Source organism: Calidris pugnax, unplaced genomic scaffold (genome assembly GCF_001431845.1).
Source record: "Calidris pugnax isolate Ruff unplaced genomic scaffold, ASM143184v1 scaffold228, whole genome shotgun sequence".
Lineage (NCBI taxonomy): Eukaryota > Metazoa > Chordata > Aves > Charadriiformes > Scolopacidae > Calidris > Calidris pugnax.
Window position 1 is genome coordinate 283,645 of NW_015091017.1, and position 24,491 is coordinate 308,135.

The window sequence follows — 24,491 nt, forward strand, 5'->3', positions numbered from 1 at the left end:
GGGGGGGAAGCGGCGGAGGAGCCCGGTTCCTGGAGAAGTTTGTGGTAGTGGTGGCGGCGGGGCGGTGGGGAGAGGCTCCTCCCCGCGCAGCCGGGGCCGCTCCTCGGCCGTGGGCCCGGGCAGCGGCACCGAGCCGGGCTCGGCCCTGGGGTGGGCCGGCTCCTCCTTTCGGCCCCCCAACCCCCTCCTTCCCCGGGCTTCTCCCGTCCTCCCCCTGGCTCCGGTGGGTTTCGGTCGGCAGAGCAGCCTCTCTTCGCTGGGAGCAGCCCCCTCGCCTTGGCTCTGCCACGTTTTTCGACACCCACCTCTAGTCTGCTCCTACGCAGTGAGGCTTCTCCTTCGCTGGCAAGAAGTTTCGTGCTACTTTGTGCAGCAGGAAAGTAGAACTTTTTCCAGCCTATCAACTCCCAGCCGCCGGGTTACGCAGCACCCCGGTCCCTGTGGTCGCGGGTCGCTGGGTGGTGTGTACCAGCTGGTTGTTACTCACTACTCTCACCCCTTCAAACCTTGTGAAATCTTTCAGGCTGAGAGATTTGCAGGAAAGTGTGTGACGTGCCTACGTGTAGTAAAGAATGAGAAGTGGTCAAAGGGCCATTTCCCAGCCTGCCTGCCCTGCCCAGGAGTGGATGGGTGTTTGCTGGTGAGGGCCATCGATCGCTCACTCGCCCCGCCTGGGGTTTGAGCCTGCATCACCCTGTCCTTGTTCCAGCTCTCAGAGTTATGACTCAGGGCATGTCTGGGTTATCTGTATTGAACTAGTCTGGGAGCTCTTTGCTGCCCTCCCCCCTCTTTCCTTTTTTTTTTTTTTCCCCCTTTGTCCTTTGTTTTTTTGAGATGGGGGTTGTGTGAAAGGTATTCTTGGTGCTTGAGTTACTTGTTTCCTGCATTTTTCCCCCACACTGTTGGGGAAGCAGAGGAGGTGGGAGAGGCTGTGTCAGCTGCACTTCTGTGCTAATGCACATCCTCAGTCCTGCTGGCTACACAGGTACTTTCCGTCCCAACTAAAGGCTGGTTTGTTATGTTTTGTTTTTTCCTGGATTGCTTTGTAAGCAGGTTTGTGTTTAAATGAAGGTGAAAGCCCAGCTTGCTTTACAATTTGTGTGGTCTTTTAGGTACCCTTTGGTCTGTCTTGGAGTGCTAAGGCCACATTAAGTGTTCAGTAGGACTTGTTTCTTCCTGCAGAATTGAAACTTTTTGTTTAAAATGGGCATAATTTTATGTTGAGTCACTAATTGTTTTTTCTTTACGGAGAAACAGTTTTTAAAACATCAAGGAGGTGTTTTTTGTCTTAGGAGAAGCAGACAAAGGTTTATTAGTTTTTGTTTTAAAAAAGCTTTGCCCTAACCTTTTCCATAATAAAGCCTTCAGTCTTTGGGTAGTTTTTTTTTTTTTTTCAGCCAGCTCTAATAATAGGCCTCTGCATTGGAGATTAAAAGTTTATGCAAGGTGGCAGGGGGGAGCACAGCGGGCAGGGATTAGAAATCCCGTGCACAAACTGATGATTTAAAATACCAATGTAAATATTTACCTCACAATAAATTTTCAAGCTTTGTGAAAACTCAGCATTTCTGTGCTGACATATGTAATGGCAGATGTTAATGTGCAGCTTCTTCGTGGGGCTTCCATTGGTCTTATAAAGTTAGTTGAAAGATGTAATAGAAAAGTAATTTGTGTTTTCTCAGCAGCATGAATATCTTCCTTCCGCAGCTGTAAGATCCAGAAAATGATCTTGCAAAGGAATCCGCGTTAGCAGAAGTGTTTGAGCTGGAAATACACTTTAGTGGGACTTCATCCCTGCCTTGAAGTTATATCTACTGTTACTATTTGATTTCTAAATTACCTTTCTCATGCAGAGAATTAGCTAGGCTCACAAAAAATTTTAGCGTCTACTCATCCTACTAATTTTAGTCTACTCATCCTGGGTGGACAGGAAGGCTAGTCCAGAGTGAGCACCTCTCTGGCAAAACCAGTCTACTCATCCTAGGTGGACAGGAAGGCTAGTCCAGAGTGAGCACCTCTCTGGCCATGAGAGTTCTGTTAAAGGACTTGCTGTGTTTGGTTTTACTGGCATCTCTCGGCTTTGCTGGACACTAAAGGAAACGTGATGGACAAAAGAGGACTGAGAATTATTCTGTTAGGACAGTGCCATATTGAGACAGCCATCCAACGTGGCGATGAATGCCTGTTGTTGTTTTCTACTGTCGTGCTGCCTTAACTGGAAATCACTCAAATTCTGCTGCTGTGGAACTTTAATGTATATAACCTTGAGGTTTTGGATCCTTTACTACCCTGGGAATTCACCCTAATTTAGTTTTATAGCTAATCTGGAATAGCTCTATTCAGTGAGTTTATAGCTCGTGCGTTGGTTAAACAGAGTTGCAGCTTTAGAGAAAGTGCAGATGTTTGATAATTACTACTTTTAATTCCATACTATTTTAATCCAGTGTATGAGACTTAAAATAGAGCCTATGCACAGAATTGTATCCAGCACCCTTACTGGAGGAGCTGCGCTGGAAAGAGGAGCGTTAAGAGTGACCTGCTGTGCTGCAAAGCAGAGCTGGGTGCAAATAGATTTGTTGAGGTAAAGGGATGGCAGGAGGAATGCAGTCACTGGGACTGGAAGTGGGACCTTTCTCCTTGAATGACTGAGGCTCGTTACCTCACTAGGGTGAGATGGGTGTTAACTCCCGGTTTCTGGTGTGCAGTGGGTTGGTAGAGACTCTTCTATTGACAAATCTTATGATTCATAATTCCTCCTTGACCTTTTTTTTTTTTTTTTAAAGTGCCAGTTACCTTTTCTCTAAACACAACTGCGTATTTTTGTTCGTTAATCCTACCTGAAACATCTGCTGGTCCTTTGACGTGTTTACAAATAGCTCTGGTGGAATTGGAGTAACCTTTTCCCCCGTGCTTGATAAAGTCATAGAAATTATTAAATACGCGGATCTAAACTAACACAGTTTGCAAAGGGAAATTCTCCCCCAATCTACTGACATTCCCTTCTGTTATAATTTTTCTAACTTGGAAGACATCTATTTGATTGATCGTTTAGACTCATGAGAATCTCTTTTGAAAGACTTTAAAGTCAGGCATCTATGGATGGAAAAAGCAAATTTGAGGCCAGCAATAGCTAAAGGGATAATAGTTACCAAGGCAGGGAGTGGAACAGCACTGAGAACATGAAACCAAGCTGGATGCCAGTCGATTCCCTGGTAGATGTGTTTGAATTCAGTGACTGACACGGGGAGGGGGAGTGTTGATGTACGTTACAGTCTCAGGGTGAGTGAAACTCCCGTAGCGTTTCCAGGGCAGCGAGGGGCGTTGAGAGCAAATAAGCTAAGGAGCCAGCAGCAGTGTGCAGGTAGGATTTCACTGCTGATAATAAGAGATGCAATTTAAGCTCACGGTGTGCCTTTTTGTCAAACAACAGGCAGTTTTAAAGCTGTCTGTGCCCTGGTCTGGAACAGATATGTGTACCACTGGATATACTTCAGAAGAATTTCTGTGTGGAGCTGATGTCAGGGAGCAAACGAGCTGTTAGAAGAGGCTGTAAGGCCATTAGTGTAGCTTGTTCTGGAGTAGCCTTCAACAGCTTCTGTAGGAAAGAGACTGAAACCAGTGAGCTTGGGGATAGCTGATGAGGGATTAAAGTTAATTAATTGAAAGGGTTTTCTTAATTTTTTTTTTTTTCCTGGAGATTAACTGAAGGACATGAGGAGAGAGCACAGGCCAGACACTTCTGTCTTGCTGATGGGGGGCATTTAGGTAAATCATAACTTTGCCTCTTTTCAGTTAATAAGAAGTCAATAAGAATTAATGCTGTCAGGAACATGGGGCCTTGATGGCATGTGTGTTTTGTTTTTATTTTTTTTTCTTTTTCTTCCCCTCCCTGTTCCGCTGCGTTTCCCCCTCCCACAAGGGTTCAGAGAGTTTCCATTCACTGCATTGTTCTGAGTATTTTTATAGGTGCTATCTAAGGCTCTAAGGAGAGGATTCTTCTTTCCATATCTCTTTCGTGGTGACACAAGTACAGCACAGAAGGTCTGCTTAAATGATCTGTGCAAAAGCTGAGCTCACGATGTAGCTTTATGTAGCCAAAAGAGCCTGTTTAATTACAGAATCACAAGGGTAAAGTAAACAAGGGTGAACTGTGTGCCTATAAAATGGTGTTTAACCTGTGTAACACTGAACAGGTCAGCATTCATCTTTGCAAAGTGCTCTTGAGATCCTCAGCTGCAACTGTAGATGGGTAAATGTGTGTTTGTTTGTTTGTTTGTTTTTTTAATTGACTAGAATAGGAAATTCAGAAGCAGCGTTGGTGAATAGCAGAGGACAGACTGGTGATATGCTGAGTGAAAGCAAGAAGGTGCAAGTGGTGTTCCTCTGTGTACACGCAACTTGTTCACTTTCTTGAAAGTATGTCCTTGTCATGTATACTTGTAAAAGTGATGAAGACCTAGCAAGTCTTGCTGCTCGATGTTAAAGAGCTGCCCAAGATCTCGGATAATTCCTGACGGGCTGTGGACATGGTTGCAAGTGACAAGTTCCATGTAAGCTTCATGCCCAATTTACCATAAAGTTAAATTTCAGCCAGTGCCTGATGTCCAGGTGTTTCAGAGTCTAAACATCTCAAAACTTAAATTATTTATTCATTTAAAGGATGAGAAGTCAGAACAATGAACGAGTCATGAGCGGGGGGACTCAGTGTGATCTGAGCTGAGAGCTCCATCCAGCCTAGTGTCCTGTCTCCGTGACCCTTGCTGTCAGATTTGGGTTTTACTGGTCCCACCAACTTTTTATTAGTCTAGCCCTTGTCCAAGGCTCTAAATTACAGGCCCTTTGCCTGGCCTTGGCCAAGGTGGCCGTTAACACCACTGGAAGGAGGGAATAAGACAGGAACTCCGGGGTTCATTCCTATTCCCACTGCTTGTGACACTGGGCAGTATCCTCTGGCTCCTCTGATGCCTTTGAGGAGTGATGGATGCTCTTGGGCGGTGTCTGATGTCCCCCTCTGGTTCCCTGAGCATAATTTTTGACCTTTGCCACCTTTATTTTTATCGATCCCCACGATCATTTGGCTTCCCTTCCCTGTATTCTCCCCCCACCTTTTTCTTGGGTGGGTGGCAGTGTAGGAAGCCACCCCTAAAAGCGAAAGCAACAGGCAAGCAATAAAACAAGCAATAAATGAGGAAAAGGGCAGTCAAGCAGTGTTGTTTCCCCAAGGTGCTGTGCCAGGCTTCTGCAGCATAGGAGGTTGCTGAGCCAGGAGTCCGAGCCAGGGCTGACTCCTCTTGTGCAGATTGGGCCAGTGGCTCTGGTGGCCAGTCCCAAATGCTGGTGGCCAGTCCCCAGCTCTGGTGGCTGCACTGCTCGGCTTCTGAGGCTGGTGGGCTCATCTGCAGGTGCAGAACGTCTGTCCCTTCCTTCTATTCAAGGGGTTCAGTTCAATGACTTAATTCCTTTTAAACGTGGAAGCCTGCTTGAGAATTGAAGAGCTTGGTACAAGGTACCAGTAAAACGAAAAGACAGAACGTATTTTTTGAGGGGATAAAAAGCAAGGATCTGGTTGGGCTGTATGAAAAGCTCTGGAGTGGTTTACATTTCTGTTACAAAGTATGCCTTTGTAGTTACTGCCATTTCCACTTTTTGGAAGATGTGTTTAATTATAAACCACTGCCGTTACAGCTGGAAACTCATTTCCTAACGAACATTAAACAATGCATCCTGAAATCAGAGATGTGGGGAAGGCTTTTAGGAGACTGAGTGTATCCCTTGTTTTTTTACTCCACGGCGCTTCCGCTGCTGGTGGAGTCCTCAATCACAATACTCTTATTTTGTACTGCTACAGTGAAGAGTGCAGTAGGATAGTGTGGGTGGGCTTTTTCCTCTGTCCTAGCTGGGGCTAGGGAAGAAAAAATAAAGCCATAAGATGCAATACACAGTAGCAAATAAACCTTCTAGCTGCCCTTTTTCTTATATTTGTAGCAAAACAGAATAATGCAAGTTAGTTGTGCAGGGTTAAAAGCTTCTAACCTCAAGAAAAAAAAGACATTAATTCCTGGTCTGTATGCATCAGGTGTTTCAGGCTGATTTACTCAGTTTGCAGGAATTGGTTAAGACAATTTGATTATGTTTAAGAGAATATTATCGGGGCCTAGGGAAAAGTCAATGGTTATCGGTGAAAGGCGCAGTGTTCAGCAGAACCGGAGGCAGTTGCAGGCTGGTGCTGAGCCAATTGAACAGGATTTCTTAGCTCATCTGTTTTTTGTTCACTCGCTTTGTCTTGTTTCCTGTTCCTGGGGGTGAGGAGAAGGGGTGGAGAGAGAAAATGTGTCCTTAATCAAATATAAGTTGGTTTCCACTCAGTAAATGGCTGTGCTACTAGCTTGAAATAATTTTTTTTTCCAGCAAGACCAGCCAAGCAATGACTCCTTCCTCTCAAACCTTCCGGTTCCTTCCTGTTGCTTTTATGAAATGTGGGTGCGTCAGTGACTTTCTTTTTTTTGTTGTTGTTGTTTGTTTAAACAAAAGTTGCTTTAATTGGTCATCCATCTGGGAAGGCAGTGAGCTGAGAGGATTCCTGTCCGGGCGGCTGGTTGGTAGCTCGGCTTCTCGCGCACCACTGTGCAGCCTTAGCCAGTTGTCTGCGTGACAGAAGGTGCTCATGGCTTTGTAGGTAACTCTGGGAGGCATCCAAAAAATTAATCGCACTGCTGTCTTTTTATTGTTACTTGCTTTGCTCCTCTGAAGAAGCTGCAAAGTTCTCTTAGTCAGTGCCCTCTGTGTTCTCGGTGTCTGCAGCCTTGTTGGCGGGGTGCGGGGAGAGGAGATGGTGTGTGTTAGAGCATCCTACCTTACAGCTTCAGATAATTGCAGTCATTTAGAAGATGTTGAACTCATCTAAACAACGCTTGTACGTTGCATTTATGTTCGCTCTTCTTCCCGGGGTATGTTTTTGTGGGTTTTTTTCCCCTTCTTAACTTGCAGCTTGTGTTGGTGGAGCTGCAAGTTGAGAGTTGTCTGGGGGCGTGCGGTGATGGTGCAATTCTTCTTCCCGTGAAACTAATTCATTGTTTATAGCTAAGAGATGTTGTTGAAGGTTGCCGTGAGCATACAGTGAAATTCTCGGCCTTATCACTTGTGGGCTTTGTTATTTTTCTTTTTTTTTTTTTCTTTAAAAAATAATTGCTTTGTAATTTTTAGATAAGACTGACAGTGTTCCTGAATCAAAGTGAAGGACTGAAAAAGGAATTCTAAAGAACTTTTCCTAGAAACTTTAGAAAATATTTTACTTTGAAGAATCTTTACGCTCATGTTCTTTCCTTTGATTCAGTGGCTGCTCTTCTTTCAGTAGCTTTTGCAAATGGAGAACACTATGGAAAACTTTTTTTCACTCACTCTCTTGTAAGGCTATGAATTTTTGTTACACAGTCTTCAGTTGCTACTATGCTGGGCATGTAAAGAATTCTTTCCTGAGAAAGAATATGGTATTTAATCTCTGTTAATACAAGACTGTCCATATTCTCCATGTTTAAGCAAATTGTCTCTTATCAAACCTCTAATTATAGGAGTCTCGTTTTTTTCAAAACATGCGTGTCAGCTCAAACAACTCCAGTATTTGTATACTTCTGGCTGTTTTAAAATTGTTAATGAAGGTCTAGATTTAGAAGATGTGGTCAGCTAAAAGCACTGAAGGGTATTGCATAACAACATCCATTTAGGAATGAAAATGCGGTTTGAGTGGGGTCAGATTCTGGTTATTTCTGACTCTATAGCTTAAATGGCACTTTTTATTGCAGACCGAGCGCTGAAGAAGATCGGAACAAAAATACCCAGGTTTTCTTTTCCTTTTATTGCCAGCCATCAGTGGGTTTTTTGCAAGCTAAGCAAGAATTTTGCAGCAGTGGCACATTCTTCTGCCAACTGATAAAGCAGACTAATTTCTAACAAACTTTTTCTTATTGGAGGAATACTTGTGGCAAAAATTAATTTGTTAAAAGGTTGCCCCATCTTGCGTTCATTGCTAACTTCTGGTTGGGGTTTGAAGAGCCGTGCTCTGTGGCCACAGCCTAGTAGTTAGATCTTCACTGCCTGTGTATCCCTAGGGTGTGAAATGCACACTGTGGTCCTCAGAGTGAAGGTAAGCTCTTCTTCCATCCTTTCCTAATGGTTTTAGGGAAGCTTTACACAGGTTTCTGCCTCAAGGATAGGGAAAGGACACTGTGAGGTTGGAAGGGCTCTGGGTAGATGAATCAAAGTGGTCCAGCCGACACACAAGTCTCACCTGGGATCTACTCTCCGGGCAGAGTCCCCTCGGTTTGCTGAATGAGAAATGTGGCTGGGGTTTGGGAGTTCCAAGTTATCATCCCTTCAGGGTTTAGTTCAGAGTTGTTGCTTTTTGCTAAAAATGCAAGTATGTTGCCCTTCTGCGTAGCCAGAATGTTGCAGTCCTGACCCAAAGAGCTAAAATACAATTTTTAAAAGACCTACTGGTTGCTTGTCCTGAAGTTGAAAGTTAATCTTTCCTGGTGGTGGTGTTGCTGGTGTTCAGCATAAAATGCACCAACGTTATTATGAAGACAGAATGAGTGGATTTATTATTAATAGTAATAGGGTTACCGCTCATGGCACAAATTTAAGGTTTTGCAGCTAGAATGTTAAAATTAATCTTACTTATACACGAGAGTTGCTTTATTTTTGGTGGTTCATTTGGCTGTTTTTTGTGGGTGTGTGGTGTGTGTTTTGTTGTAGGTTTTTTGGGGTGTAGGTTTTTTTTGTTTGGGTTTGTTTTTTTTTAAGAAAAAACGTGTGTTTTCTAAAGCAGTGTCTTGATACCCCATCAGTTTTCTTTATGTAGTTGGAATCATCCTGCTTGAGTTTTGAAAACTGAAAACTGTGCCGAAATAAATTGGACGCTTGTTAGGCCATACTGGGATATCCATCTGGACAGTTAAATGGGTATAAGCATGAGTCTGGTTTTTGCATTCTTTTAGGATGTCGTCCATGAACCGGAGCCTTAGCGTGACATAAATAAGCCACTAATTGCCTGTGTTTGCTGAGATTTGGCTTGCCATGTACCTTCTTTCTAGCTCCTTTGAGGCAAAACAATCCTGGCAAAAATAAAATGATCAGAGCCACGTAACTGAAGGCAAGAGGCTGTTGTTAGTGCTGGCATCTCTGAAAAATCGTTTATTTGTGGTTGTGAAATCACTGCTGTGGTCCCAGGAAGGGACCTCTTCATGGTAGCTAGACCAAAATGGAGGTGTGAAAACCTGTTGAGTGCATTCCTGGTTTGGGAATGAAAAGAAGTTACCTGAATCCGCGATACTCCAGTGGTTGGGAAGCTGTTAGAGGCAGCACATACTGCTTTGGCAAGTGTGTTTTATCTCAATCTATTGACAACATACCCCATGCCCGATGTCACGTGTCGGTGCATGGAATAGGCTGGGCTGTCCTTCCAGAGAGGAGAAGGTGTCGGGCTCTCTGTGGCACACTGCTGACTGATAACAAGGCAGCAGGCAGGACATAACACCCCTGTAGAAGAGAAAACGGAGTTATAAACTTCATTGATTTTTGTAGGGACAGCAGATTAGGTTGCATGGTTTACCTCAGTAGCAAGGTCTAAAGATTTGCTAAACAAATGGAGTAGTTGAGAAGTGTTTGTTTGTTACTGGCTGTGTAAGGCTTGCTCATCTCAGAGGTTTCAGATGCCTCTCTATAGGCTTTTCTCCACAAGAGCAACAGAGAGGAAAGAAAACCAACATGAAAACAGATTACGAGAGCTGGGTCTGGAATGGCAGTGGTGAGAAATAGGCTTATCTGAACCGGAATTTCTTCTTTTTACTTGGCTGGTTACTACAGTGTGTGGGGAAAAAAAACCCACCATGTAGCAAAGTTGAATACAAATGTTTTGATAATCCAAGAATATAGTCGATGCAACATCTGAGTTTGTATTTGTATTTCAGATTGTGAAATTGTAATAGTAAGGATTCCTACGGAGGTAATGCATTCGTGGCATTTATGGTGAAGGAGAGATTTGGTAGCTGAGCAGACAAAATTGAAGCTTGAAGGCTATGTTAGAAGAGGATGTCTGTCTGTTTTTAGTCATGTATACTGGGCATTAAATAAAAACAGCTTAAATCAAACCTGATTAAATCCTCCTTGAAACGCATCACATGTACTAAACATCCGTGACTGGCAACTATTCAGCAGGGGAGAGGAGTAATGCTTGATTTGTGGAACGGGGCAGACATTCATTTGGAGATTATGAGGGGAAAGAGGAAAAAAATGAAACATTTTTCCTTTTTTTGGATACTCTTAGTTATATGGAAAGAAGTTTTGAGCTGTCAGTGGGGCATGATGAAACCCTTGTGTGTGAGCTGGGTTTAATATGAAGTATACCTTAACCTTTTTCAAACCCAAAATGATTTGTGTTAATGGTGTATGTTGGATACCCAATTCCCACAGATCTTCATCTGCTCTGTCTTGTCCTCCACCTTCAGCGGGGGTAAAGGATCCATCCCTGCTGGTTATCAGATGGGTTGGATACCTGGGTAGCAAATCAAACAAACCCAGGATTCCCTTGGGAAGAGGGAAGCTGGTTCACTTTCTGGCTGGAAGATGAAACTGGGTAATTGTGTCATAAATCCCACCGCATTCTGTGTTGGTGACTTGGGTGATGGAATAAGGGCTATTCTCATTACATTGTGCAGAATATCCAAAGACAGTCTGCAAGCATGGGAGGGGACAGGATTATCATTCAAAATAACTATGACTATGTAAAGAAATATAAGAGAAAGAAATAAGCTGCAAAATAATGCAGTCAAGTACATATTACTGTGCCTGGGCACAATCAGCTGCACAAAATTAGGAACAACTAGGTGGGTAGCAGAAAGGGCATTAAAATGGAGAATGTCCTCCCAGGTATAAAATGTTCTTGGACCTGTACTCTTTTGTTAGGTTTTTTGGGTAACACAATGCTTGAATTCAGCATGTGGTCTGTTGTGCTTGGCCCAGGTGAGCCCCCTGCTGTGTTCATGAGACCACTGTTTGAATACCCTCTTTCCTAAGGAAAACCAGAAGAGAACAGTGAGTGTAGCTAAAAGCTTTTAGAAAGCAGCCTGTCAGGATAGTTAAATTTTGAAGACTCTTAGAAGATGGCTTGCAAAAGACTCTTGAGGTAGCACAAGGTGGTGGGACCTAAGTTGCAGCACAGGAGATGGGCAGTTAGATCTTCCACTGTGTGACCATCAGAGGTTTGCCCTGGTCTGCAGGATCTCCTGGTACAGAGCAGGGTGAAGGTTTTAGCTCAGTGGTGCCTGAGCCAGAGCCAGCACTGCCTCCGGCTGCGTGTGGGAGTGCAACCTGGAAAAACAGGACCATGAGCTTGGCCTTTCCATGATTGTGTTGGTGCGCAGAGCTCCCTGTTGAAATAGTGCTTCTTCATGGGCTTTTTGAAAAGCCTTGTGTGCCTTCAGGACACTTCTGCAAAGAAGCCACAGAGCTGCATTCCTATGCTTGCCAAAGTCTAGAAATTATTTGCATGCCAGTATTCTGGAAGTAGGTATCTGAAGGTATTCTTAAAACCTTGAATTACCAGTTTTTTGAAAACACTACGACCTTGAGTTGTGGCTTTTGGGAAGAGCACTCGTGTATCACCCCCAGTGCATTCCTGGCAGCCCAGTTCATTCCATGTGGGATGCAATCACAGCCCCAGCAGTTCGGTGTGTCCCCCTGTGCAGGTCTGTGCCCTCACCTCTCCCAGGCAGGGCTGGGACCTGCCCCGGGGTGCACTTCAGCAGCAGAGCTCATCTCAGGACAGGGTAATTGTTATGGTTACCAGCTTTCTCTGAGACCATTTTGGCTCCCTGAAGTGGCTCCCTGCATCAGGTGTGGGCCGGTGTGGGTGCCCGCTCAAGGCAGGTTTGTGGCAGGGAGGGAAGGGAGCAGTAGGACCACAGCTGCAATGGCTTGAAGTAGTGTGAAGCTGAATGGAAACCTCTTCCTAAGCTTTAGCAGTTGATGAGCTCTTGATTCTTTCTAGAAAGCAGGGGCAGGTTGACCTGGGATGGCTCTGCTTGCCGAGCTGCTCATTGACTCTGAAACTCTGAAAGTGGCTTCTTTAAACTCCATTCTTCCCCCACCCTCATGTCCTTGCAAGCACGCTAAACCCCATGGAGATATAATTGTGTTGCTCTTGAACCATCTACAACAATAATGACTGCCATTGTGACCAGTGTAATAACCTGGAGGGTTTGTAGTTAACGTGCTGGGCTCTGAGCATGGCTTTAAGGCTTTGTGTGTCCAAGCATTACATGTGCTGGGAGGGCACGTCAAGCTCCACTTGATGCTCTGTTTTCAGTGGCACCTGGTTTGCCTCGGCTGTGACATCCAGCTTTGCCCCCCAGTTTCCACTTGCAGGGCTTTGCCAGCAGTGCCAGGTGATGTAGCCATCTCCTCCCGCCATCGCCGGCTCCGCTGGCAGAGGTATCTGCGGTGGCCCAGGGAACCAGATGGGCATCTCAGCCCACCCTGCACAAACGGATCTCACTCCCTCCAGCCAAATCAGTTCTTCCCCATCTGGTTAATCGCTCAGCCGTGGGGAAAGCTGTGCCAGTGCAGAGGGGGTGTGATGTGAAGATGGGAATGAGTTCCTTGGGGGGGGTGTGGGAGGATGAACGTTGGTTTTTAAGCAGCTTTTCTGCCGCTTATGAAACCACAGGCTGGGCACCGCCACTCCGTGTGCGGTGCTGTCTTTCTATATATTCCAGCACTTCAGATTCAGTGATGGTTGCTCTCTTCCGCTGTGTGGTCTGTGCTGCTTTGTCCTTGAAATTCCTATTTTGGGTGCGTGTGCTGCTGCGTGTCCTTTGCGTGGTAGGTCTGTGGCGTGGAGAACCTCTTTCCATATCAGCTGGGTCATCCCAGCTGTCTGAAACCAGTGCAACCTGGCCTGCGGTTGGGTCCATCTTCCAGAGGGTGTCCTCTTTCTTTACGAGATGTTGCAGTTATTGTGGGTGTCGGGAATCGTTGTGTGCTCTTGAAGAGCCAACAATTAACCACTCTCCTGCAACATCCTCCGAGCTCTTACCCTATTTGAATTCCATGAGGCAAGAGCTTGAGCAGTCACAGGGACAGGAGAGGTTCCAGGGAATCAGTGTCTCTGCCAGGAGCGTGACCAGTTGTCCTTTTATCCCCTCAACCCGCCCCATTCACACTTGTGGTTGTAAGCTGTCCCTGTATTCTTCACAAGTGTTTAATTGAATAAACATGTTTACTACAGTGTACAAACCATACCCAAATCACTGTTACCAAGCAGGGTATTTGATATCAACCTCTACCTTTTAGATAAATTTCTATAAAGTTCATACTAAGTGGTTTTATGGACCATTACTTTTGGCCAGTTCGTGAGCTATCATATTAACGTGTTTTCAGATGAATTGACTTCATTATCCTACTAACACAATTAATGTATCTTCTCACGGTTACCTCGTCCTGCACTTTGTTTCCGTGAGAGGCAATAACAGCATTAAATATATAGAAACAGCTTTTACCTAGAGACCTAATGGGCTTTTCAGAGCCCTGGGTGTGTTTCTCAGAAGCCATAAAGGCTTTCAGGGTACTTTTCTTGGCCTCTCACGTAGCTCGGCGTGAACGCTTCCTAATCAGGAGGGAATAAAACAGCGAAATGCCTTGTTGAGGGTAGGATGTTACTTGGTGGGGCTGAAGGGTTCTTCACAGCTTGCCCTGTGCCAGCATCTGGGCCATGGCACGAGCTGATATGAAGCTGGACCAGCAGGAAAAAATAAAAGGGCATGAATGGGAGAGAAGGATAGTGAGTTCCCAGGGCTTTGTGATAAAAAAGAGGGAAGATTTAGATGATTAAGTAGCAAAAAGAAATTCTTTGCTGTGAGGGTGGTGAGAGCCTGGCCCAGGTTGCCCAGGGAAGTTGTGGCTGCCCCATCCCTGGAGGGGTTCAAGGCCAGGTTCCCCCTCCCACAAGGGTTCAGAGAGTTTCCATTCACTGCATTGTTCTGAGTATTTTTATAGGTGCTATCTAAGGCTCTAAGGAGAGGATTCTTCTTTCCATATCTCTTTCGTGGTGACACAAGTACAGCACAGAAGGTCTGCTTAAATGATCTGTGCAAAAGCTGAGCTCACGATGTAGCTTTATGTAGCCAAAAGAGCCTGTTTAATTACAGAATCACAAGGGTAAAGTAAACAAGGGTGAACTGTGTGCCTATAAAATGGTGTTTAACCTGTGTAACACTGAACAGGTCAGCATTCATCTTTGCAAAGTGCTCTTGAGATCCTCAGCTGCAACTGTAGATGGGTAAATGTGTGTTTGTTTGTTTGTTTGTTTTTTTAATTGACTAGAATAGGAAATTCAGAAGCAGCGTTGGTGAATAGCAGAGGACAGACTGGTGATATGCTGAGTGAAAGCAAGAAGGTGCAAGTGGTGTTCCTCTGTGTACACGCAACTTGTTCACTTTCTTGAAAGTATGTCCTTGTCATGTATACTTGTAAAAGTGATGAAGACCTAGCAAGTCTTGCTGCTCGATGTTAAAGAGCTGCCCAAGATCTCGGATAATTCCTGACGGGCTGTGGACATGGTTGCAAGTGACAAGTTCCATGTAAGCTTCATGCCCAATTTACCATAAAGTTAAATTTCAGCCAGTGCCTGATGTCCAGGTGTTTCAGAGTCTAAACATCTCAAAACTTAAATTATTTATTCATTTAAAGGATGAGAAGTCAGAACAATGAACGAGTCATGAGCGGGGGGACTCAGTGTGATCTGAGCTGAGAGCTCCATCCAGCCTAGTGTCCTGTCTCCGTGACCCTTGCTGTCAGATTTGGGTTTTACTGGTCCCACCAACTTTTTATTAGTCTAGCCCTTGTCCAAGGCTCTAAATTACAGGCCCTTTGCCTGGCCTTGGCCAAGGTGGCCGTTAACACCACTGGAAGGAGGGAATAAGACAGGAACTCCGGGGTTCATTCCTATTCCCACTGCTTGTGACACTGGGCAGTATCCTCTGGCTCCTCTGATGCCTTTGAGGAGTGATGGATGCTCTTGGGCGGTGTCTGATGTCCCCCTCTGGTTCCCTGAGCATAATTTTTGACCTTTGCCACCTTTATTTTTATCGATCCCCACGATCATTTGGCTTCCCTTCCCTGTATTCTCCCCCCACCTTTTTCTTGGGTGGGTGGCAGTGTAGGAAGCCACCCCTAAAAGCGAAAGCAACAGGCAAGCAATAAAACAAGCAATAAATGAGGAAAAGGGCAGTCAAGCAGTGTTGTTTCCCCAAGGTGCTGTGCCAGGCTTCTGCAGCATAGGAGGTTGCTGAGCCAGGAGTCCGAGCCAGGGCTGACTCCTCTTGTGCAGATTGGGCCAGTGGCTCTGGTGGCCAGTCCCAAATGCTGGTGGCCAGTCCCCAGCTCTGGTGGCTGCACTGCTCGGCTTCTGAGGCTGGTGGGCTCATCTGCAGGTGCAGAACGTCTGTCCCTTCCTTCTATTCAAGGGGTTCAGTTCAATGACTTAATTCCTTTTAAACGTGGAAGCCTGCTTGAGAATTGAAGAGCTTGGTACAAGGTACCAGTAAAACGAAAAGACAGAACGTATTTTTTGAGGGGATAAAAAGCAAGGATCTGGTTGGGCTGTATGAAAAGCTCTGGAGTGGTTTACATTTCTGTTACAAAGTATGCCTTTGTAGTTACTGCCATTTCCACTTTTTGGAAGATGTGTTTAATTATAAACCACTGCCGTTACAGCTGGAAACTCATTTCCTAACGAACATTAAACAATGCATCCTGAAATCAGAGATGTGGGGAAGGCTTTTAGGAGACTGAGTGTATCCCTTGTTTTTTTACTCCACGGCGCTTCCGCTGCTGGTGGAGTCCTCAATCACAATACTCTTATTTTGTACTGCTACAGTGAAGAGTGCAGTAGGATAGTGTGGGTGGGCTTTTTCCTCTGTCCTAGCTGGGGCTAGGGAAGAAAAAATAAAGCCATAAGATGCAATACACAGTAGCAAATAAACCTTCTAGCTGCCCTTTTTCTTATATTTGTAGCAAAACAGAATAATGCAAGTTAGTTGTGCAGGGTTAAAAGCTTCTAACCTCAAGAAAAAAAAGACATTAATTCCTGGTCTGTATGCATCAGGTGTTTCAGGCTGATTTACTCAGTTTGCAGGAATTGGTTAAGACAATTTGATTATGTTTAAGAGAATATTATCGGGGCCTAGGGAAAAGTCAATGGTTATCGGTGAAAGGCGCAGTGTTCAGCAGAACCGGAGGCAGTTGCAGGCTGGTGCTGAGCCAATTGAACAGGATTTCTTAGCTCATCTGTTTTTTGTTCACTCGCTTTGTCTTGTTTCCTGTTCCTGGGGGTGAGGAGAAGGGGTGGAGAGAGAAAATGTGTCCTTAATCAAATATAAGTTGGTTTCCACTCAGTAAATGGCTGTGCTACTAGCTTGAAATAATTTTTTTTTCCAGCAAGACCAGCCAAGCAATGACTCCTTCCTCTCAAACCTTCCGGTTCCTTCCTGTTGCTTTTATGAAATGTGGGTGCGTCAGTGACTTTCTTTTTTTTGTTGTTGTTGTTTGTTTAAACAAAAGTTGCTTTAATTGGTCATCCATCTGGGAAGGCAGTGAGCTGAGAGGATTCCTGTCCGGGCGGCTGGTTGGTAGCTCGGCTTCTCGCGCACCACTGTGCAGCCTTAGCCAGTTGTCTGCGTGACAGAAGGTGGTCATGGCTTTGTAGGTAACTCTGGGAGGCATCCAAAAAATTAATCGCACTGCTGTCTTTTTATTGTTACTTGCTTTGCTCCTCTGAAGAAGCTGCAAAGTTCTCTTAGTCAGTGCCCTCTGTGTTCTCGGTGTCTGCAGCCTTGTTGGCGGGGTGCGGGGAGAGGAGATGGTGTGTGTTAGAGCATCCTACCTTACAGCTTCAGATAATTGCAGTCATTTAAAAGATGTTGAACTCATCTAAACAACGCTTGTACGTTGCATTTATGTTCGCTCTTCTTCCCGGGGTATGTTTTTGTGGGTTTTTTTCCCCTTCTTAACTTGCAGCTTGTGTTGGTGGAGCTGCAAGTTGAGAGTTGTCTGGGGGCGTGCGGTGATGGTGCAATTCTTCTTCCCGTGAAACTAATTCATTGTTTATAGCTAAGAGATGTTGTTGAAGGTTGCCGTGAGCATACAGTGAAATTCTCGGCCTTATCACTTGTGGGCTTTGTTATTTTTCTTTTTTTTTTTTTCTTTAAAAAATAATTGCTTTGTAATTTTTAGATAAGACTGACAGTGTTCCTGAATCAAAGTGAAGGACTGAAAAAGGAATTCTAAAGAACTTTTCCTAGAAACTTTAGAAAATATTTTACTTTGAAGAATCTTTACGCTCATGTTCTTTCCTTTGATTCAGTGGCTGCTCTTCTTTCAGTAGCTTTTGCAAATGGAGAACACTATGGAAAACTTTTTTTCACTCACTCTCTTGTAAGGCTATGAATTTTTGTTACACAGTCTTCAGTTGCTACTATGCTGGGCATGTAAAGAATTCTTTCCTGAGAAAGAATATGGTATTTAATCTCTGTTAATACAAGACTGTCCATATTCTCCATGTTTAAGCAAATTGTCTCTTATCAAACCTCTAATTATAGGAGTCTCGTTTTTTTCAAAACATGCGTGTCAGCTCAAACAACTCCAGTATTTGTATACTTCTGGCTGTTTTAAAATTGTTAATGAAGGTCTAGATTTAGAAGATGTGGTCAGCTAAAAGCACTGAAGGGTATTGCATAACAACATCCATTTAGGAATGAAAATGCGGTTTGAGTGGGGTCAGATTCTGGTTATTTCTGACTCTATAGCTTAAATGGCACTTTTTATTGCAGACCGAGCGCTGAAGAAGATCGGAACAAAAATACCCAGGTTTTCTTTTCCTTTTATTGCCAGCCATCAGTGGGTTTTTTGCAAGCTAAGCAAGAATTTTGCAGCAGTGGCACATTCTTCTGCCAACTGATAAAGCAGACTAATTTCTAACAAACTTTTTCTTATTGGAGGAATACTTGTGGCAAAAATTAATTTGTTAAAAGGTTGCCCCATCTTGCGTTCATTGCTAACTTCTGGTTGGGGTTTGAAGAGCCGTGCTCTGTGGCCACAGCCTAGTAGTTAGATCTTCACTGCCTGTGTATCCCTAGGGTGTGAAATGCACACTGTGGTCCTCAGAGTGAAGGTAAGCTCTTCTTCCATCCTTTCCTAATGTTTTTAGGGAAGCTTTACACAGGTTTCTGCCTCAAGGATAGGGAAAGGACACTGTGAGGTTGGAAGGGCTCTGGGTAGATGAATCAAAGTGGTCCAGCCGACACACAAGTCTCACCTGGGATCTACTCTCCGGGCAGAGTCCCCTCGGTTTGCTGAATGAGAAATGTGGCTGGGGTTTGGGAGTTCCAAGTTATCATCCCTTCAGGGTTTAGTTCAGAGTTGTTGCTTTTTGCTAAAAATGCAAGTATGTTGCCCTTCTGCGTAGCCAGAATGTTGCAGTCCTGACCCAAAGAGCTAAAATACAATTTTTAAAAGACCTACTGGTTGCTTGTCCTGAAGTTGAAAGTTAATCTTTCCTGGTGGTGGTGTTGCTGGTGTTCAGCATAAAATGCACCAACGTTATTATGAAGACAGAATGAGTGGATTTATTATTAATAGTAATAGGGTTACCGCTCATGGCACAAATTTAAGGTTTTGCAGCTAGAATGTTAAAATTAATCTTACTTATACACGAGAGTTGCTTTATTTTTGGTGGTTCATTTGGCTGTTTTTTGTGGGTGTGTGGTGTGTGTTTTGTTGTAGGTTTTTTGGGGTGTAGGTTTTTTTTGTTTGGGTTTGTTTTTTTTTAAGAAAAAACGTGTGTTTTCTAAAGCAGTGTCTTGATACCCCATCAGTTTTCTTTATGTAGTTGGAATCATCCTGCTTGAGTTTTGAAAACTGAAAACTGTGCCGAAATAAATTGGACGCTTGTTAGGCCATACTGGGATATCCATCTGGACAGTTAAATGGGTATAAGCATGAGTCTGGTTTTTGCATTCTTTTAGGATGTCGTCCATGAACCGGAGCCTTAGCGTGACATAAATAAGCCACTAATTGCCTGTGTTTGCTGAGATTTGGCTTGCCATGTACCTTCTTTCTAGCTCCTTTGAGGCAAAACAATCCTGGCAAAAATAAAATGATCAGAGCCATGTAACTGAAGGCAAGAGGCTGTTGTTAGTGCTGGCATCTCTGAAAAATCGTTTATTTGTGGTTGTGAAATCACTGCTGTGGTCCCAGGAAGGGACCTCTTCATGGTAGCTAGACCAAAATGGAGGTGTGAAAACCTGTTGAGTGCATTCCTGGTTTGGGAATGAAAAGAAGTTACCTGAATCCGCGATACTCCAGTGGTTGGGAAGCTGTTAGAGGCAGCACATACTGCTTTGGCAAGTGTGTTTTATCTCAATCTATTGACAACATACCCCATGCCCGATGTCACGTGTCGGTGCATGGAATAGGCTGGGCTGTCCTTCCAGAGAGGAGAAGGTGTCGGGCTCTCTGTGGCACACTGCTGACTGATAACAAGGCAGCAGGCAGGACATAACACCCCTGTAGAAGAGAAAACGGAGTTATAAACTTCATTGATTTTTGTAGGGACAGCAGATTAGGTTGCATGGTTTACCTCAGTAGCAAGGTCTAAAGATTTGCTAAACAAATGGAGTAGTTGAGAAGTGTTTGTTTGTTACTGGCTGTGTAAGGCTTGCTCATCTCAGAGGTTTCAGATGCCTCTCTATAGGCTTTTCTCCACAAGAGCAACAGAGAGGAAAGAAAACCAACATGAAAACAGATTACGAGAGCTGGGTCTGGAATGGCAGTGGTGAGAAATAGGCTTATCTGAACCGGAATTTCTTCTTTTTACTTGGCTGGTTACTACAGTGTGTGGGGAAAAAAAACCCACCATGTAGCAAAGTTGAATACAAATGTTTTGATAATCCAAGAATATAGTCGATGCAACATCTGAGTTTGTATTTGTATTTCAGATTGTGAAATTGTAATAGTAAGGATTCCTACGGAGGTAATGCATTCGTGGCATTTATGGTGGAGGAGAGATTTGGTAGCTGAGCAGACAAAATTGAAGCTTGAAGGCTATGTTAGAAGAGGATGTCTGTCTGTTTTTAGTCATGTATACTGGGCATTAAATAAAAACAGCTTAAATCAAACCTGATTAAATCCTCCTTGAAACGCATCACATGTACTAAACATCCGTGACTGGCAACTATTCAGCAGGGGAGAGGAGTAATGCTTGATTTGTGGAACGGGGCAGACATTCATTTGGAGATTATGAGGGGAAAGAGGAAAAAAATGAAACATTTTTCCTTTTTTTGGATACTCTTAGTTATATGGAAAGAAGTTTTGAGCTGTCAGTGGGGCATGATGAAACCCTTGTGTGTGAGCTGGGTTTAATATGAAGTATACCTTAACCTTTTTCAAACCCAAAATGATTTGTGTTAATGGTGTATGTTGGATACCCAATTCCCACAGATCTTCATCTGCTCTGTCTTGTCCTCCACCTTCAGCGGGGGTAAAGGATCCATCCCTGCTGGTTATCAGATGGGTTGGATACCTGGGTAGCAAATCAAACAAACCCAGGATTCCCTTGGGAAGAGGGAAGCTGGTTCACTTTCTGGCTGGAAGATGAAACTGGGTAATTGTGTCATAAATCCCACCGCATTCTGTGTTGGTGACTTGGGTGATGGAATAAGGGCTATTCTCGTTACATTGTGCAGAATATCCAAAGACAGTCTGCAAGCATGGGAGGGGACAGGATTATCATTCAAAATAACTATGACTATGTAAAGAAATATAAGAGAAAGAAATAAGCTGCAAAATAATGCAGTCAAGTACATATTACTGTGCCTGGGCACAATCAGCTGCACAAAATTAGGAACAACTAGGTGGGTAGCAGAAAGGGCATTAAAATGGAGAATGTCCTCCCAGGTATAAAGTGTTCTTGGACCTGTACTCTTTTGTTAGGTTTTTTGGGTAACACAATGCTTGAACTCAGCATGTGGTCTGTTGTGCTTGGCCCAGGTGAGCCCCCTGCTGTGTTCATGAGACCACTGTTTGAATACCCTCTTTCCTAAGGAAAACCAGAAGAGAACAGTGAGTGTAGCTAAAAGCTTTTAGAAAGCAGCCTGTCAGGATAGTTAAATTTTGAAGACTCTTAGAAGATGGCTTGCAAAAGACTCTTGAGGTAGCACAAGGTGGTGGGACCTAAGTTGCAGCACAGGAGATGGGCAGTTAGATCTTCCACTGTGTGACCATCAGAGGTTTGCCCTGGTCTGCAGGATCTCCTGGTACAGAGCAGGGTGAAGGTTTTAGCTCAGTGGTGCCTGAGCCAGAGCCAGCACTGCCTCCGGCTGCGTGTGGGAGTGCAACCTGGAAAAACAGGACCATGAGCTTGGCCTTTCCATGATTGTGTTGGTGCGCAGAGCTCCCTGTTGAAATAGTGCTTCTCCATGGGCTTTTTGGAAAGCCTTGTGTGCCTTCAGGACACTTCTGCAAAGAAGCCGCAGAGCTGCATTCCTGTGCTTGCCAAAGTCTAGAAATTATTTGCATGCCAGTATTCTGGAAGTAGGTATCTGAAGGTATTCTTAAAACCTTGAATTACCAGTTTTTTGAAAACACTACGACCTTGAGTTGTGGCTTTTGGGAAGAGCACTCGTGTATCACCCCCAGTGCATTCCTGGCAGCCCAGTTCATTCCATGTGGGATGCAATCACAGCCCCAGCAGTTCGGTGTGTCCCCCTGTGCAGGTCTGTGCCCTCACCTCTCCCAGGCAGGGCTGGGACCTGCCTCGGGGTGCACTTCAGCAGCAGAGCTCATCTCAGGACAGGGTAATTGTTATGGTTACCAGCTTTCTCTGAGACCATTTTGGCTCCCTGAAGTGGCTCCCTGCATCAGGTGTGGGCCGGTGTGGGTGCCCGCTCAAGGCAGGTTTGTGGCAGGGAGGGAAGGGAGCAGTAGGACCACAGCTGCAATGGCTTGAAGTAGTGTGAAGCAGAATGGAAACCTGTTCCTGAGCTTTAGCAGTTGATGAGCTCTTGATTCTTTCTAGAAAGCAGGGGCAGGTTGACCTGGGATGGCTGTGCTTGCCGAGCTGCTCATTGACTCTGCAACTCTGAAAGTGGCTTCTTTGAACTCCGTTCTTCCCCCATCCTCATGTCCTTGCAAGCACGCTAAACCCCATGGAGATATAATTGTGTTGCTCTTGAACCATCTACAACAATAATGACTGCCATTGTGACCAGTGTAATAACCTGGAGGGCTTACAGTTAACGTGCTGGGCTCTGAGCGTGGCTTTAAGGCTTTGTGTGCCCAAGCATTACATGTGCTGGGAGGGCACATCAAGCTCCACTTGGTGCTCTGTTTTCAGTGGCACCTGGTTTGCCTCGGCTGTGACATCCAGTTTTGCCCCCCAGTTTCCACTTGAAGGGCTTTGCCAGCAGTGCCAGGTGATGTAGCCATCTCCTCCCGCCATCGCCGGCTCCGCTGGCAGAGGTATCTGCAGTGGCCCGGGGAACCAGATGGGCATCTCAGCCCACCCTGCACAAACGGATCTCACTCCCGCCAGCCAAATCAGTTCTTCCCCATCTGGTTAATCGCTCAGCCGTGGGGAAAGCTGTGCCAGTGCAGAGGGGGTGTGATGTGAAGATGGGAATGAGTTCCTTGGGGGGGTGTGGGAGGATGAACGTTGGTTTTTAAGCAGCTTTTCTGCCGCTTATGAAACCACAGGCTGGGCACCGCCACTCCGTGTGCGGTGCTGTCTTTCTATATATTCCAGCACTTCAGATTCAGTGATGGTTGCTCTCTTCCGCTGTGTGGTCTGTGCTGCTTTGTCCTTGAAATTCCTATTTTGGGTGCGTGTGCTGCTGCGTGTCCTTTGCGTGGTAGGTCTGTGGCGTGGAGAACCTCTTTCCATATCAGCTGGGTCATCCCAGCTGTCTGAAACCAGTGCAACCTGGCCTGCGGTTGGGTCCATCTTCCAGAGGGTGTCCTCTTTCTTTACGAGATGTTGCAGTTATTGTGGGTGTCGGGAATCGTTGTGTGCTCTTGAAGAGCCAACAATTAACCACTCTCCTGCAACATCCTCCGAGCTGGTTTACTACCTCTTACCCAATTTGAATTCCATGAGGCAAGAGCTTGAGCAGTCACAGGGACAGGAGAGGCTCCAGGGAATCAGTGTCTCATGCCAGGAGTGTGACCAGTTGTCCTTTTCTCCCCTAAACCCACCCAATTCACACTTGTGGTTGTAATCTGTCCCTGTATTCTTCACAAGTGTTTAATTGAATAAGCATGTTTACTACAGTGTACAAACGATACCCAAGTCACTGTTACCAAGCAGGGTATTTGATATCAACCTCTACCTTTTAGATAAATTTCTATAAAGTTTATACTAAGTGGTTTTATGGACCATTACTTTTGGCCAGTTCGTGAGCTATCATATTAACGTGTTTTCAGATGAATTGACTTCATTATCCTACTAACACAATTAATGTATCTTCTCACGGTTACCTCGTCCTGCACTTTGTTTCCGTGAGAGGCAATAACAGCATTAAATATATAGAAACAGCTTTTACCTAGAGACCTAATGGGCTTTTCAGAGCCCTGGGTGTGTTTCTCAGAAGCCATAAAGGCTTTCAGGGTACTTTTCTTGGCCTCTCACGTAGCTCGGCGTGAACGCTTCCTAATCAGGAGGGAATAAAACAGCGAAATGCCTTGTTGAGGGTAGGATGTTACTTGGTGGGGCTGAAGGGTTCTTCACAGCTTGCCCTGTGCCAGCATCTGGGCCATGGCACGAGCTGATGTGAAGCTGGACCAGCAGGAAAAAATAAAAGGGCATGAATGCGAGAGAAGGATAGTGAGTTCCCAGGGCTTAGTGATAAAGAAGAGGGAAGATTTAGATGATTTAGTAGCAAAAAGAACTTGTTTGGTGGGAGGGTGGTGAGAGCCTGGCCCAGGTTGCCCCGAGAAGCTGTGGCTGCCCCATCCCTGGAGGGGTTCAAGGGCAGGTTGGAGGGGGCTTGGAGCAACCTGGTGTGGTGGGAGGTGTCCCTGCCCAGGGCAGGGGGTGGCACTGGATGGGCTTTAAGGTCTCTTCCAACCCAAACCATTCTGTGATTCTATGATAAGGGTCAGAGGCAGGGTGAGGAAGAGGACGTAGCCATCCTCCACCCTCCTGTAGCCAGCTCCCAGGGGGTCTGGACCTGTAGCCTGGCATGCCTTGCTGTGGGATCTGGGACCCTTCATCTGTAACCTTCAAGCTTTTTGATTTCCAATAGTCAGAAATGTTATGTATGCTGGCCTCCTTTTTTTTTTTTTTTTTTTTTTTTTTTTTGAATACTCATGGTAACCAAAATAAACGAGAGATATTATTTCAGCAGTCTAGCAAATGTCCCTATATATTTTTTTTTTTTTTTTAA

At 44.9% G+C, this 24,491-nt stretch overlaps 1 protein-coding gene and 1 long non-coding RNA gene across 2 annotated transcripts in view; one reads left to right on the top strand and one right to left on the bottom strand.

The window, feature by feature from the left end:
• Positions 1-433, bottom strand: part of LOC106896073 — a 4,873-nt gene extending 4,440 nt beyond the window's left edge. Inside the window, exon 1 of the long non-coding RNA XR_001413569.1 lies at positions 306-433. This is a non-coding gene — a long non-coding RNA (uncharacterized LOC106896073). The remainder of the gene's footprint in view (positions 1-305) is intronic.
• CTNNA1 (catenin alpha 1) overlaps positions 359-24,491 on the top strand; it is a 174,976-nt gene continuing 150,843 nt past the window's right edge. Inside the window, exon 1 of the mRNA XM_014955789.1 lies at positions 359-376. The gene's annotated coding sequence lies outside the window, so the exon portion shown is untranslated. The remainder of the gene's footprint in view (positions 377-24,491) is intronic.